Source organism: Petaurus breviceps, unplaced genomic scaffold (genome assembly GCF_028583685.1).
Source record: "Petaurus breviceps papuanus isolate PSGF00001 unplaced genomic scaffold, PetGlider_PUasm1.0 171, whole genome shotgun sequence".
NCBI lineage: Eukaryota > Metazoa > Chordata > Mammalia > Diprotodontia > Petauridae > Petaurus > Petaurus breviceps.
In genome coordinates this window covers 25,091,566-25,108,680 of record NW_027185754.1, presented here as the reverse complement: position 1 = coordinate 25,108,680, position 17,115 = coordinate 25,091,566, and the positions used below count along the sequence as shown (strand labels likewise).

At 41.9% G+C, this 17,115-nt stretch overlaps 1 protein-coding gene across 8 annotated transcripts in view; it reads right to left on the bottom strand.

The window, feature by feature from the left end:
• Nucleotides 1-17,115, bottom strand: part of MAPKAP1 (MAPK associated protein 1) — a 346,315-nt gene that overhangs the window by 14,358 nt on the left and 314,842 nt on the right. The gene's annotated exons all lie outside the window — the stretch shown is intronic.

Sequence of the window (17,115 nt, the reverse complement as noted above, 5' to 3'; positions counted from 1 at the left end):
GAGATGCCCAGATAACAGAGCAGGTGGGCGAGGGCAGGCTCTGGCCCAGGGGCAGGAAGCCTGCTCTGGTGCGTCCCTCCCGACGTACAGGTGGTCAGGGAGCTGTCAGTTCACAGAGCAGTGTCTGAGGCTTCCCGTTACTGCGGCTGGTCCCTCCCTCCATCATAAGACACTAGGACTTAGAACGAAAAGGGATTCTGGAGATCTTTTAAGAGAAGAAGAGAAGAGGGAAGCGCAGTAAACTGGCAGGCATGAGAGGTCTAGACTTTGCTTTTGTCCAATATTAGCTATGTGACCTTGGGCAAATCACTGAACTTCTGAGCCTCAGCTTCTCCATCTATTAAATGGGGGTGGTAAGACCTGCAGCACTTGCCTCATGGGGCAAGATGATCCATATAAATATTTTGCAAACCTGACAGTTCTTTATACATGTCATTAAGTCTACTGTCCCTTCTAATCCATCCTTCATATTCTCTAAGAATGATTTTTCTTCTGCAAAGATATGGGTCATTCATGTTACTCCTTTGCCCCAAAACTTTGGCAAAGTTGGGATCATAGAACTAGAATGGAAAGGGGTCTCGGAGGTCACTTAGTCCAACCTCTTAATTTTGCACATGAGGAAATTCTGGCCCAAGGAGGTTAAGAGACTTGACCAAGGTCACACAGGTGGTGTCAGGTCATTTGACTCCAGAGCCAGGGCTCTTTCCCTTGAAAGATGCTGCCTCCTCTGCAGCCACCTCTCATACACTAAGCTGAGCCGCGTTGGGCTCCTCAGCACCCCCGCCAAATATTCTCTGTGCTTCCCCACTTGCAGGCCTTGCTGATGATCCTTCAAGTCCAGTGTCATGGCTGCTGCCACCACATTATTTTTCAAAGGTTAAATAAAGGGAAAGACCCTGAGTCCCAGAATGCCTTCTTGCTAATCAGTGAAGGGGCTGGGACTTGAACCAGGGCTCCTGATTCCAGGATTTTTTGATTCCATCACACCATGTACATATACTACTCGAGTAGGAAATGCAAAATCAAAACCCCAAACCAAACAAAGCTCAAAACCACCCATCAAATGGCTTGTTAAGACCTACTCAGCTCTGGAGTCTATTTTCTGCTAAAGTGCCTCATTGGAACTACTTTAGGAAACTATTCACAATGCAATAATTACAGGGAGAAGGGAGGAGGGGCATTAAAAATTTTTTTTTTGTAAAAGGCCAATTAACCCCAGAATGATTACTGTAAAAATAAAATCACCGTGCTTAAAAGAGAATGACTGTGTAGCCGGAAGGAGAAATGGCCAATGGTAATTCTATTACTGGGTTCTGTTCCAGATGATGCTAATAGTGACTTAACAACAAGAACAATGGCTGCTGTTTGCTGCCTTAAGGTTTACAAAGTCCATTCTTCACTACAGCCCAATGAGGGAAGCAGTGTAAGGGCTATTGTTTCCATGTGACAGAGGGACTGGGGAGGAGCAGAGCAGGCCCTGCTGACTCCAAAGGAGGACTCTCTTCTGCAGCATAAAACATGAGTTTGGATTCCTCACTGGATGCGAGTGCTCTTGCATGTGCCTATGCTTGGGGCTGGGACCCCAACGTGTATACATTGTGAGCTGACCCAGCTGCCCTCATTGGTAAACTGGGGGTAAGGATCCTCCCAACACCTGCCTGACAGGACTGTGGTGAGGAAAGTGCTTTATAACCACCGAGCACTGTGAAACTGGGAGCTAGAATTACTACAGGAGAAACATCGGGGAGATTTGGGTAAAAAACGATTAAGCACTCTATTCTGAAACAATGGAAATATCGGGGACACTGGTAGTGGCATGGAACAAGTGGACAGAGTACTAAATTTGCAAATCCTGCCTCCAACATTTACTAGCTGTGTGATCATGACCACGTCATTTTACTTCTTTGAGCCTTAGTTTCTTCATCTGTAAAATGGGAGGGCTTATAAAATGCAGTAGTGTTTATCACACAAGGTTACTGTGGGATTCAAATGCAATCAGGTATATAGAGTGTTTTGCAAACCTCTGAATGTTACATAAACATTAGCTGCTATTATGGCTGATAATAATCTAGAGCTTTCTTACTGATGGCCTACTGTGTACAAAGTCCTTTATTAGGCCCTGAGAAAGACAGGCTATTTGGATAAGGTCCTTGTCCTCACTAAGCTTACAGCCCAGGCAGGGGGTGGTACAAAGCTCTAAAGGAGATTATTCTCTCAACAGAGTGGGGGAAAAACAAATAAAACTGTATATCTGTTATATACTTTTCTTCTATCTAAGGATATATGATTTCATTATCATCCCAAAATCTCAAAGCTGAAAGTGACCTCAGAAGTGATCTAGTCCAAACCATAACTGAAAGGGAATTTTTTTTTAAACCACATCCCCTTTGAGAGGTCACACAGCCTCTGTCTGAGGACCTGTAATACAGTGACAGGATTTTCAGATGCTCTCCACTGATACAGAATTCAACCCTTCCAAGCCTTAATCTTCTGATGGTGCTGAGCTTCTCCATGCCAGCCAGCCATCCGGCCCCCTGCCCCCTTCCCCCCCCCCTCCACACGCTCACTCACTCTCTCTCTCTCTCAGAGTCCAATTGCTGAGACCTTCATCAAAGCCCTTCCAGCTTGGCAGGTCCTGCCAGAGCTTGTGTTTCCCTGACAGAGCCCTTGAGAACACAGTGTCACTTCCAAGCCATAAGGAGGCATCAGAGGCTGAGCTGAGTGGAGGGTTGCTCCCTTAGAAATTAAAACTCGACATAATACTTTGTATTAAGCCCTTTCATCAGTTTTCCTGTTAATTTATGCAGCACCCTGGTAAGAGTTATTAATTAATTAATAATATATCACCCACATTACTGTAAGTTCACCTCTTTCCCGGAGAAATCTTATTAGAGTCTTTATTTACAGTAGCTAATTCTTCAGATCTCCAAAAATAAACTGATCTATGTTGTAAATTTGTGGCCAGAGAATTTCAGTCCTCTGTATTTTATCCTGGTACATTAATGAAACATCATTAGGATACACTAATCATGACTGTAAATTCTGCCCTGAAAAATTAGCTAATAATTTTTTTAAAACCACTTTAAATTACTTGATAAATTAAGCTTTGGTGGGGCTAAATGTTGGTGCTCTCAAGCAAAAGTGCATCAGTGTGGCTCTGGATAAGGAGTTGAATTTGGCACTAGAGGATCAGCATCCTTAATGTGCAAACACACAGAAAACATGGGAGGAGATCTATCTGGTACAGTCATAGCCATATACGATGATGCCACAGTCTGGAAGGAAGACATGGGGTGAAATCACAGTAGACAGCATCACAAAGAACATGACCATAATTCTGTGAGAAGGGATTCCTCTGAAAGGGAATCTGGCCAAACTTGTATATATGATCAGGAATCTCTTTTGGCAGCTGGTTCTCCAGGTTCTGCTTGAAGGCCTTTGGTACTAAGAAATCCACCACCTTTTGGGAGAGTCCATCCCACTAATACATTACTGAACTGAGCTGAATTTTGTCATTAGGTGATTTTCCCTCATACTGAGTTGAAATCTGCCACTGTGGCTTCCACATGCCGAATGCAGCTCTGCCCGTTAGTACCAATAAATACAAGTTCTCCATGGCATTCTTCAAAGTGATGATGCTTCAAATGTTTGTTCAAAACAGTATCATGCCACAGCAACACTGACTTCTAGAGTCGTGCAAGACCTCAGCAAACAACCACTTCAATCTCCTCACATTTTATAGATCAGGAAAATGAGGCCCAGAGAGGGTAAGGGATTTGCCCAGAGCCCCACTGGGAGTTAAGAGGCAGAACTAAGATGTGAACCCTGGTCTTTGAATTCTAAACTCAGGATTCTTTTCACAAACTTTATCTCCTGTAGGTCATCTCTCCTCTAGGCTAAACATTTCCAGGTACTTCAAGCCAGCCTCTCATGTCATGGTCTCTAGTCCCTCTAGCTTGTCTTTATTGTTCTTCATCATAATCTTCCTCACAGCTAGCATTTGTATAGTGCCTTACAAACATTATGTCATTTGATCCTCATAAAAAAAGTGGGAGGTTGGTACTGTTATTATCCCTATTTTACAAATGAGGAAACTGAGGTAAAAGAGGTTAAGTGACTTGCTCAGGTCACACAGCCAGTATATGAGGCCAGATTTAAAATCAGGTCTCCATGACTCTAACTTTAGCAGTCTATCCACTGAGACACCTGGTTGCCTCTCAAATACAGCACACAGAACTGGGCACAATACTCCAGACAGAGAGTGACCTAAGACCAAACACAGGAAGCTATCACTTCCCTTCTTCTTGACATTTGGCTATCTAGCAAAGAAAACTGCTATCCTGAAGGCCCTAACACTTAGGCAGCTAGAGACCATCAAAGGATCCCAGGACTGGAAGCGGCCAGAAGTGTTCAAGGTCTGTGGTACTTAACATATCTGGGTTCTTGGACCATTTACACCACCTATTCCTGTTTGTTACCTCTCTCTACCCTCCTACCCTTGCAAACCCCCCCCCCCCCCATTAGATCTTTGAGTGATATTTATTTTTTTAAATAACTGACTCAAGAAACATGATTATGTTTATGTTAGTAAAAACATTCGTTTAGACATTCAGGATAGATCCATTATCTCCCTCTCTCCTCCCACCCCCACCCTCCTCACATTCTTTCTCCTAATGCTGCATGTTTGCAGGACCAATGAATGACAGTAGGAGGGGCACACCCTCTAGTTTTGTCTCTGAATTTCCCTCTGAGAATTGTAGTGGAGATGCAACAGACTGCAAGTCAGAATACTTGCTTGTGTCACTAACTTGTGGTGAGACACTGGATATACTCTCTTCTCTAGATCTAAGTTTCCCCCTAGAAATGAAATGAGTGGGTTGGATAGGACAGTTTTGAAGGTCCCTTCCAGTTCTAACGTTCTATGACCTTATTAAGATTTCTTGGGGGTCAAATTTTCAAGACATATTTTATTTAAGGGAATTTATGGTTATAGAGCTTCCAGGGACTTAAAATGTAATTTATGTAAATGACATAATTTTAGGGGAAAAAAATTACCATCAAGTGCAAAATGTAAGGAATTTGGAGTTTTAGTACCTGAGTTCAAATCCTCAAATCTTTCTGGGTCTTGGCCTTCCTATTTCTGACAGAAGGAGCAGGACTGCATGACTGCTGAAGTCCTTTCTTACACTGACAGTCTTAGTTCTAATATTATCTGTGCCTTATTTAAGATCTCTCCCAATTCTAACATTCTCTGTTCTGAGGTCCCTTCCTTTGGCTTTCTAAGGTTCCTTTTAGCTCTAACCATAATGGAAAAAGCACTGGATTTAGAGGACAAACATGGGTTCAAATCCTAGTTCTGCTACTTACTTGTGGATCTTGGGCAAGATAATTAACCTCTCTGGGCCTTTGTTTCTTCATTTGTAAACACTGGACCAGTTCAGAGATTCTTAACTTTTTTTTTAGCATCATGAACCCCTGAAATCTGAAACCTATGGATCCTTTCTCATAATAATGTTTTTAAAATGTGCAAAATAAATAGAAAACCAATTACATTGAATTACAGTTACCAAAATACCAAAGGAAAACCCCCCACAGATTTATGGACCCTAGGTCAAGAACCCCTGAATGATCTCTAAATGTCTTTCAGACTCGAAATCTATGTTTCTGTGTTGCAATATCCCAAGGCTTTAAACATTGTATATTCTAAGTGCCCCTTCAGCTCCAAAATTATCCTATTTTAAGGTCTCTTCTATCTCTATATAGTATTCTGCATTCTAGGATCCTTTCTGTCTTTACCATCCTATGTTTTAAGGTCCCTTCTGGCACTAACATGCTGTAAAGTTCTTTCTAGTTCTAATATCTGTCATTTTATGATCTAATATAGACGCATGCTAAAAGGTAGCATGGTATAAAGGAAGCATTGCATTTGGAGTCCCAAATATCATCTATGAACTGAGATAAGTCGTTTAACCTCTTTGAGTTTCAGTTTCCTCTTGTTCAAAATGAGGGGGCTGGCCAACAGTATCTCTGAGATCCTTTCTAACACTGTATTTTTTTAAGATTCTAGATTCAAAGGCCCCTTTGAGGTATAACATTCTCTGGCCTAAGGTTTTTTTTTTTCCAGTCTTGACATTTCATGATCTATGCCCTAACATTCTGTGATTCTAAGAACCAAAGTAGGGCCCTGGATTGGTTTGTCATCACTATCGACCTGCTGACTCCATGAACATTCCTGCCCCCCACCCCGACTCAGTCCTATGAAATGTGTGGCAAGATTTTAATTTTTTAGAAGAGAGCACTAGGAAGTGATAGGAAGGGAGTGGGCAGGAAAGGTGGTGAAACAGAGGGATGTCACTGTTGTGGGTGGGTGGGGGAAGCCTGTGCCATTGGACTGTGGTGTGGCCACCACCCAACACTCTGATGATGCTCACCAGTCTCTATGGCTTCTCTGCTCACACCCCCCAATTAGTATTCACCTGGGACCCCCATCTGAAAAACAATGGAAACTGACAGAAATAATGGAGAAATGTGCCCAACTCTCACCATGCCTCTCTTACACCTATGATTTATTTGGTCTTTCTAGCTCTAGCATTCACACAGCTGACAGAAGCAAAATGTAGAACTTTATTTCAAGTACTTATTTGGGGATTTTAAAGAGTCAGCCCTTTTACGGACAATTACAGAGCAATAGATGTCAATAACAGTGTTATATACTATGGAACAGGAAGCAAAAAACCATCAGTCACCAGGGATGTCCCCCTTTGCTCTCCCTCCTTGCCCTCTTGGAGAAATTCAGAGAGAGAGAGAACCAGAGAGTTCATAAATACAGGTATAAGCCACCTATTGTCATTAACTGGTACCACAAAAATACAACATTAAATACAACAATGTTAGAAGGGGCAGTCAGTTCTAGAGGAGCAATATTCACCCATGCTGGGAAGCAATGGAGCAAGCAGGTTAGTGTTCACAAGAGTTAATACCACATGGGCTCGGGTGCTTGGGTCAGATAGCTGCTGATCATTCAATTTACATCTTGGCTGACTGATATTGCTGGCTAGTTTTATGTAGTGCATGGGGAAAAAAAGCCTTGGAATCAGGAGAGCCATTTCCCAAGTTTTGGCTACTTTTTTGGTAAAATCGGGATAGTAAAACCTAACCCTGTAGTGTTATTGGGATGAGTGTATTTTGTATACTTTTAAGGGTTGGAGAAATTGGGTGCATTTAGTAGAAAAAATTACTGCAAAAGAAATATCTGGGGCAATGTTATGTGAGTCTGCTCGTACAAATCAGGATCAGCAATAACGTTCTGGTCTGTTCTCTTTTGACTAGTTGCTAAAATAATCTTCCTAATGCAAAAATCAGCCTATATCCCTGCCTCATTCAAAGCCCTTTAATGGCTTCCACTGTCCTCAGGATAAAATGCACTCTTATCCTGACATTCAAGGCCTTCCAAACCTGCTCCAACTTACCTTTCTACCTTATTTCATCCTATTCTTTTCATACATATTGTATTCTGTTCATCACAGACTACTAGCTGGTCCTTGACCTTGTTTGGTTGTTTCCTGCCTGTGTTCCTTGTATAGACCTTCTGTCACACCAGGAATGTATTACTTTCTTATCTCTGCCTGCTGAAATCTCTCCCTTGCTTGAGACTTCAATGTGCTGTTATCTCTTCTTCCATGAACACCCCAGCTGAAAGGGATCTCCTCAATTTTTCTAGAGTATTTATGATATTCCTATCTTGTAATACCCTATACCTGCCATCATATTTATTTATGTATCCCCGCTTATAATTTTCTTTGCTTGTCCCCATTAGATTGTATGCACTTCAAAGGGAGGAACTGTCATTTTTCATTTGTATCCAATCAATGAGTAAGTACAGTGTCTGGCACACAGTAGGTTCTTAATACTTATTTGCTAAATTGAAGTGTCTGTGCTGAGGGTGTGGCCACTCTCAAAACTACTCTGCAACCACACACACAGCTGAGAGACAACACAACACCTCCCTTTGAAGCCAAAACCTTATGGACAATGATAACCTACTTGAACTCAGTCTTCAATGACTAAGACACTTCCATCTCAACATACATACCTCACCTCAATGATTCTCAATCCTCATTTGTCACTGTTACAATCCCATTCTCCGTTTCCCACTGACCTAACCCTTATTCCCATTGCCTTCAATTCAACACTGCTCCCCCCACCACCTTCCACTCTAAAGCTACCCAGCCCTTTCACTGGGATCCCTGCTTGAATGGTAACAAACTGGCTTTTATCTTATATCCTTAAACATTTTCATTTCTTGCTTGTTCCATCTTCTTGAATTTACATCTGACTTCCCTCCTGATGACCCAGCTACCTTTTCTAGCACCAGTTGCACTTTTACTTATACCCCACCACTTCCTGGTCATGGGGGGTCAGGAGGAGAGTTGGAATATTTCTCACAGTTACTCCAGGATCTTCTTCCTACTATCACCACTCAGTAATCACACACACACACACACACACACACACACTGCTGGCTATTGTCTAGAGATCTCCTGGCACTCTCCTTCCTTACTCAAAACATTCAGGGCAGTTCTTTGCTCCTCTACAACTCCTGCTCTCATAGCAGGGACTTCAACATAAATACTGATACTCCCTCAAACACCCTGACTTCCCCATTCCTCAACTTACATATTTGCCAACACTTACTCTTCCATCCCATTACAGTCACACACAGAAATGTTCATACCTTTGATCTTGCCAACACCCATAAATGTTCCATGTTCACGTTCATGAAATTCCTTTATCTGACTTATCATAAACTCTTGTCATTCTACCTTTCCCTCTGCCTTGTGGCTTCAAGTCTTGTATCTTTATCACACAACCTCCAATACCTTCACTCCTCAGTTCTTTCTCAGACCACCACCCTTGCTTTGTCTACACTGTCCTCCCTTCCCCATCCTGACCCCTTGGTGAATTATTGCAACTCTACATTGTCCCTTCAGCCCATCAAAGATGGGTTACAAAACCCAGCAATCCACCACCTTTGCCTCCACTTAGGGGATTCTGCACAGCACTGGAGAAAATCATGAGTCCACTACAAGTTTATGTTACATAATTTCAAGGCAATACTTTTATACTGTTCCAGCTGATTAACTATGCTACACACCAAAGCAGTTTTTTCAAACTTTTTCATCTATTCTGAAACTTTTCATACATAATTCCCTCTCCCCCTATTTTCTGAGCTAAGCACCCTGCCTCATGTCCCTGAAAAAATTGAGGCCATTTGGTGTGAGGTCCCTCTTTCTCCCTCTTCCATCCCTCAGATGCCTCCTTTACTCCTGTTTAACATGAAGAAGTGGCTCTTCCCTTTCCTGAGACAAACTCCTCAACATCCACTAGTGACCCTGTTCCACCCCAGCATCTCCAATAGACTGTCTCCTTGATTATTTCTACCCCCACTAATCTTCAATCTCTCTCTGTTAACTACTTGCCTGTTTACAAATATGCCCGTCTCTCCTGCCCTCAAAAAATCTTCACTACATCCATTCATCCATCCACTTCCCATATCATCTTAGATTTCTTCCTGTTTATGGCTAAACTCCTTAAGAGATCTCTCTACAACAGGTGCGTTTATTTCCTTTCCTTTCTCTTTTTAATTCTTTGCAGTCTGGATTCTGACCTCATCATTGAAGCTGCTCTCTATAAAGTTACTAATGATTTCTCTTTTTTTCTTTTTGGAGGGCAAAAATGAATTTTTTGTATTTGACTTGGCCAAGGTCACATGGCTAATAAGTGTTAAGTGTCTGAGGCCGGATTTGAATTCAGGTCTTCCTGACTCCAGGGCCAGTGCTCTATTCATTGGGCCACCTAGCCACCCCCACTAATGATTTCTTTATTGCCAAATCTAAAGGCCTTTTTTCTAATCAGTAGTGATTTGGAGCACTTTTGCATATGACTATAGATAGCTTTGATTTCTTCTGAAAACTGCCTGTTATATCCCTTGATTTATCAGTTGGGGAATGGCTCTTATATTTATAAATTTAACTCAGTTCTATACTCAGTATATACTTGCGGAATAAGGTTTTTATCAGGGAAACTTGCTGTAAAAAGGTATTTTTTTTTTAAAGCATTTTACTTTTGCTGTCTGAGATCATGACTGCTACCACCCCTGCCTTTTTTACTTCAGCTGAAACATACTATATTCTGTTGTAGCCGAAAGGCCTTTTCTCAATCAGCATCCTTCTTGACCTCTCCATAGCTTTTGCCACTATCACTCCTTTTTCTTAATACTTTCTTCTCTTTGTTTTCATGACTCTTCTCTCATCCTCCCACTAATCTGACCACTCCCATTTTCTTGGTTGGGTCTTCACCTAGGTCATGCCCATTAACCATGAATATCGCCAAAGGTTCTATCCTGGGTCCTCTTCTTTTCTCCCTTTACACTATTTCACTTGGTGATCTCATCAGTTCCCATGTATTCAATTATCATCTCCATGCTGATGATTCTTAAATCTACTTATCCAGCCCTAATCTCTCTGCTAACCTAGTCTCACATCTTCAACTGCCTATTGGACAGCTTGCCTTTAATGTCCTGTGGACATCTTAAATTCAACATGTCCAAAGCTGAACTCATTATCTATGCCCCCTCGTCTTCTTTCCCTTCTTCCTAACTTTCTTATTGTCAAGGGCACCACCATCTTCCCAGTCACCTAGGCTTACAACCTAGGTGCCTTCCTTGACCGTTCATTGTCTCTTACCTCCCTGCAGCCTCCCCCTCAACTCCCTTCCCCCATATCCAATCAGTTGTCAAGCCTTACCATTTTCACATGTGAATCATCTCTCACATATGCCCATCTCTCTTCTCTGACATTGCCACCATCCTGCTACAAGCCCTCATTACCTCATATTTGGTATTTAATAGGCACTTAAATGTCTGTTTAGTGATGGATGCCTGAATACTCTGTTGCTTGGTCTCCTGGCCTCAAGTTGCTTTCTACTCCAATCCCTCCTCCACTCAGTTGTCAAAGTGATCTTTTAAAAATACAGATGTCAGCAAGTCACCCTCCTATTCAACACATTCCAGGGGCTCCCTATTACCTGTGTGGCTTTTAAAGCCATACATAAACTGTCTCCCTCCTACCTTTAGAAGCTTCTTATGCCTTATCTTCCCTCCATGTACTCTATGATCCAGACACTGGCTCCTCTGCTGTTCTTTGAACAAGACACTTCCTTTACCTACATTTTCACTGGTTGTTCTCCATGTCTGGAGTTCTCACTCTTCATGACTAAGTTAAAGTCCCACAATCTGCAAGAAGCCTTTCCCAGTCCTCTTTAATCTTAATGCCTTAACTCAGAGAATGCCCCTGATGGAGCCTGTGTATGTCTCATCTGTACATAGTTGTTTGCATGTTGTCTCCCCATTAGACTCTGAGTCCCTTGAGAGCGAGGGACTGCTTTTTGCTTTTCTTTGTATATTCAGCACTTAGCACAGAGCTTGGCACATAGTGGATGTGTAATAAATGTTTGTTACTGATTGAATTGGGTTGTGTCTTCAAGTGGACAGAGTTTTATTATCTAGTAATAACAGATAAATCACCTGAATTCACACTTGTGTAATTCCACTTAAGAAAGAAAATATGTGAAAGTTCAAAAAGTTAATTGTCTCCCTGTCAGAAAGGAAAAAAAACTTAATTGGTTATCATGAGAATGACTAATTTATACAGTATGGCAAATTCATGGCAGAAGCATATGGAGAGAAGGAATGCACTTGTGTTGCAGTTCAGTTTGGTAAATATTTGTTAAGCACCTACAAAGCTACACATGAAACGGATCTGGCCCTCAAGGAACTTTTAAGGCTACAGGAAATGCAGCTTCTCTGGAGAATGACTGGTTGTCACTTTCCCATACATTGTCCATTAGCAGGAGTTTTCCTCCTTATAGCATGGTCACCATCTCTGTCTCACTTTATTTGCTCTCCTTGCCTCTAGTTGAGGGGAACTATGAGAAAGCAGCCAGGGTAAGGCTCAGCACTTAGACTCTGGGAATGTCAGAGCTGCAAGGGACATTAATGAGCACTGAGTTCAAACTTTATCTAAAAAGGAATTTTTCCTAGAACACCCCCATCAGGCGGCCAGATAGGGCTGGGGGGAAACTAGGGGGGAGGGGAGAGAAGACCCTAGGACTACTAAAGGCTTTAGAGGTGGAAGAGATCTTGAAATTACTTAGTTCTCATTTTATGAATGAATAATTTGAGGCCCACAGAGATAAAAGTTACTTGCCCAAGGTCACACAAATAATAAGGGACTGAACTGCAATTTGAACCCAGATTCCCTTCTTCCAAATGCAGTGCTCTTTTCATGAGCTCATCTACCCTTTCTACTTGTGGACACCCCCAGAATCTCCTGCATCAATCCCCTGGTACCATCCTAGTTCAGGCCTTCATCACCTTTCATTTAGCCTCCTAACTGGGCTTGGTACTTTAAATTTCAGTCCCCTTCAGTCCGTCATCCACACAATTGCCAAAGCGATTTTCTCGTGTGATCATGTTACTCCTAATCAATATTAACTACAGTGTTTTCCTCTAACCTTTAGGGTCAAATACAAGAGGAATTTGTGTTCTACCACATAAAATGGTCTTTCTCCTTCTTGCAGCTAGGTGGAATGGTGGAAAGGGCACTTGGCTTGGTGTCAGGAAGCCCTGGGTGGCTGTAAAATCCCTGCTGGGTAAGTCACGTAACCTGGTTGTCTTAGTTTCCTCAACTCTAAAATGGGGACAGTACTGGCATCTATTTCCCAGGGCTGTGAAGATCAAATAAGATATTTGTCAAATGCTCAGCATGGTGACTGGCACAAGGTAGGCATCAATCCTCTCTCTCTCCCTCCCTTCTTTCCTTCCTATGACTTGAACGTACTCTTTTTTTTCACTTCCACCTCTTAGCCTTTCTGCATCCCTTCAGAGCTCAGCTCAAGTACCATCATCCACACACGGCCTTTTCTAATCTGTCAGCTGCTACGCCCTCACCAATTATCATCTATTTATTGTGTATGTACTTTGTATATAATTATATAGGTACATGTCTTTCCTGATAAGCTCCTCGAAGGCAGAGACTGTTTCACTTTTTGTCTCTGTATTTCCAGTGCTTAATACAAATAACACTTAATAAATGTTTGTGGACCAACTGGCTCTTTTGGCTTTCATATCACACTACTGGCTTGTATCACTGGTTTCTGACTGTTTTCATCTTGCAATTCAGAATTCATTGATGAGAAATATGCTTACGTATTTTTCACCTGTACCAATCTTACATCAATTACAGAGAGGGTCCTGTTTGTGGAAGTAAAGGAATACTACCAGGGAGGTAGGATTTCGACAATCTGGCAGGATTCAACTCCTTCAGATTTACTTGCACTGCTCCCCCTTCCCTATATATACCACCCTGCCACCCAAGACTAGATCTGTGTCCTGAGTACCTCCTGTTTTCTCCTATGTCCTTGCCTTTGCACACTTTCTTACCCATGTCTATAAAACTCCCTTCTATCTCTGATCTCAGAAGAGCTCTTTGACCCTTGTAGTATAATTATTTGTGTATGTATCATATTCTATTCAATTCAACAAATACTTATTAGTGTTTATTGTGTAAAAGGTCCTGTGCTCAGTGTTGAGGGTATAAGGATAGAAAATGATGACTCTGCTCTGAAGATGCTTAAAGGATAATGAAGAGTGGGGTGAAGAAACAGTATGTAAACATACTAAGTAAGTAAAGTCCCTTAGAACCTTAGTCAGCCAAGAAGGTGCTGGTTTAATGCAGTAAGAGATTGTATGATTTTTAGCAAAACTAATATTTAAGTGATAAGGGTTTCAAACTATGTATATTAGAGAAAACCCCTTCATCAGATACTCTATCTATTCAACCCATATGTAATAGATGAATTTAGTTTAGCCCCACTCCAAGACATTTTGAGCATGACTGCCAAAATAATCTTCTTAATGCACAATTCTATTCATGAGGATAGTAACCCCAAGGGTCGAGTGGAAATTTCTGCATGTGGACACAAAGTTGATCTCTGCTCAGGATTTATCTGTATTAATTTTGGGGACTCAAAGTCCCTTTCTGATTCTATCCAGAAGCATATACAAGCATGTAGCACAGGCCAGGTGTGCCCACACACAATGGTATAAGGGTGGGAGAAGATATGTAATCCCTAAGTTCTTTCCTTTCCCCTCAGGACTGAATTGCTTCCTGCTATGACCCATGGCTATGGAAGTACCAAATGCTCATACTTGCAGCATGACTGACGCAGCTTTTCAGATGTCTCCAAACCACTCCTTGTCCTAGTATTGTAGCCTGTTATGGATTAGTGAAGAAAAAAAAAAAAACGCTTTCTATTGGTCATGACGCCCTCAGGGGGAAGGATCAATGATGATGTTTGTCTCAGGGTGTATGCACAACTAAAGCCACATTATGGATGCCTACGGTTTTTACATTCTGTGATCTAAGGTTCCTTCCAGATCTAATATCCTGTGAAGCCTGACTTGGTGGTGATCATGCTTTCCAGAACCTCTGTCCTCTCAGGAACAGGTCTAATCCCCATCCCTAACTTCAGGCCTGCTGGACCTGATAGATGGATAGCCTACAAAGGAGTGGAGCAGTTTTAGCCCAGGTAGTAATAGTAAATGTGAAAATAAAAGGCATCACACCTATTTGAAGAGCATAGCCATTTTCAGACCTAGAAATTACAATCTGGATACGCAAAAATGCATTTGTGACTACAGTTTTTCAAAGTAAAGTGAAATAGTCTCTAGAGACAATAGAGTGTAATGCTTTAGCAGCAACTAATTAGCACTACCAATGTCAGAAGGACAGACGCTGGCGCTCCTGCCCTGTAATTTATCTTCTGCAATATGAATTCTAACTAAAAAGAGGCTTTTGACCAATTCGGTCCAAGGTAGAGTGGTTTGGGGGCACCTGAAGCGCTGTGGCCTTTAGTGTCTTAGTCATGCCAAAAGAAGGATTCAGGGTTTCCAAAGCATGAGGGGTGGAGGAGAATTCAATCCAACACATTCTTAAGTGCCTGTGGTATGGTGGAAAGTGCTGGAATGAGGGTGAGATGAACTTCAAGTCTCTGAGCCCCAGCTCTTTGGCTTGTTAGCTGGGTGGCCACGAGCAAGTCATCTCACTGCTCCAAGTTTGTTTCCACCCCTGTGAGATGAGGATGCTAATCTCAGCACTTCTTCCCTAGTTCCCTTTATTACTTGGCAAGTGCTTGGTAACCCTCCCTGTACTACACAGACTAGTACCACCACATCTATAAAACGCTGCACAGATTGCCAAACAACTTCTATCTGGATTTTCTCATTTGAGCCTTACAACAACCCCATCAAATAGAGTGCAAGCATTATTATTGTCCTTGTGAGTTGTTGTGGGCAACAAAATTCATTGCCTGGTGGCCAACCTGTGGACTTAGACAGGCCAGTCCTTGGGTAGCAGACAAGCAGACCACTGCTGGCTCTGCACCTCAAGCCTTAATGTTGACAATAACAAGACCTGCTATGATAGCTTCAGAGAACTCAAGATCTCTGTGCCTGGATTAGATGTTATTTATTTTGGAAAAACAATTTAGAGCTTGATAGGGATCAAAGGAAAAAAGGTTTTTCTACCATTTCTCTCCAACTGTGAAATCCCCCTTTGGAACAGATCTTTTTGGGGAGGGAATGTTTTCTGCTTCCTTTCCTCTCCCTCTCTCAGGCCAATCTCTCTAATAATCTGTTATGTTCTCTCATGATGCTGAAATCAGGATGAAAAGAAGCAGAAGAAATGATGATCAAAAGAGAAGAAAATGCAAATGAATGCAAATTTTCTATTATACCTAGATAATTGTTTTGTCATTATGAGCCCACAAGACCCAAGTCAACAATAAAGTGACAAAAATAGCTGGAAGAAGCTTTCTTTCTATAAGGAAGGAAAAAGTTGTCTTTCCAAATACAGGCCGGACTCAAGTGGATTTCTATTGTCACAAAGACCTAACTTATCCTGACTCCAGAAGTCTTCCTTGTTTATTATGAAATGTGAAGGAAGAAAAAGAAAAATTTAATAAAAATGCTCTAATCTTCCCCCTAAACTCTCACTGTGGGGTAGTAGTGACCCTGGACTTAGAAGGGTTCTGCCTGGGAAATACAAGTTTTAAGCACATCCACCTAACTGGGAAAGGCTTTATTTAAGGAGCAGCTCAGGGACAGACACAGTCTTTCCTAAGGACCAATATGGCTCAGTGCAAGAGTCTCATCACGGAAGGCGTAATCATCAGGGAATAGGTTTATTTTTATTTTGGTCATAGCATCTCAGAAAGTCCATCTACCAAGATGTGGAGGGGCTATAATCGGTATTGGTGGAGAATATGCATTTATTTTATCTGGATCCTTGAAAAATTTAATTTTTAAATACATTGAATAGCTTCAGCTCAACCAGTTTTTCCAAGTTAACATGGAAGTTGTTAAAAACTTCTTTAAAAGACACCTGAGCATCTCAATAGAGCCTGATTTTGTCATCACAGAGGTCTCAGTATCCATCCTCCTGTAATTGCTGTTGGGTGGGGGCCCCCCCTGAATAAACACATCTAACTACTTCAGAAACCATTCAATTTTCTGATATGCATTTTGTCAATAACACTACTATCTCACTTTCCTCTAGAGCTTTGACCTGTGATGCTGTCATGCAAATGGCATATCCCCTCTTTCGGGGAAGAAAATGAGGTTCTAAGAGGTCGAATCCAAGGTCACAAGGCTAGCAAGTGTCACTGCCTGAACTGCTTCCTCTTTTCATTCTCCCATGCTGCCTTTCCCTCAGTGACACACAATTCCCACCTATCTTGTCCTAAATGGTAACTGCCATGGTGTATTTTAGATAAGACACGATTTTTCTTTTCCAGGTAATACTAAACTACTTCCAGCTCCTCCACCAAACCCTTCCCTCTTTGACCTCCCCCCTTCACCTCCCCAGAGGTGATTAGAGAAGCTAATAACAGAATTGTGAAACTAGAAGGAAACTTAGAGAACATTTAGTCTAACTCATGCATTTTATAGAGAAGCCAAGAGGAGCACTTACAGCCCAGCAGGAAGAGAACAGCATG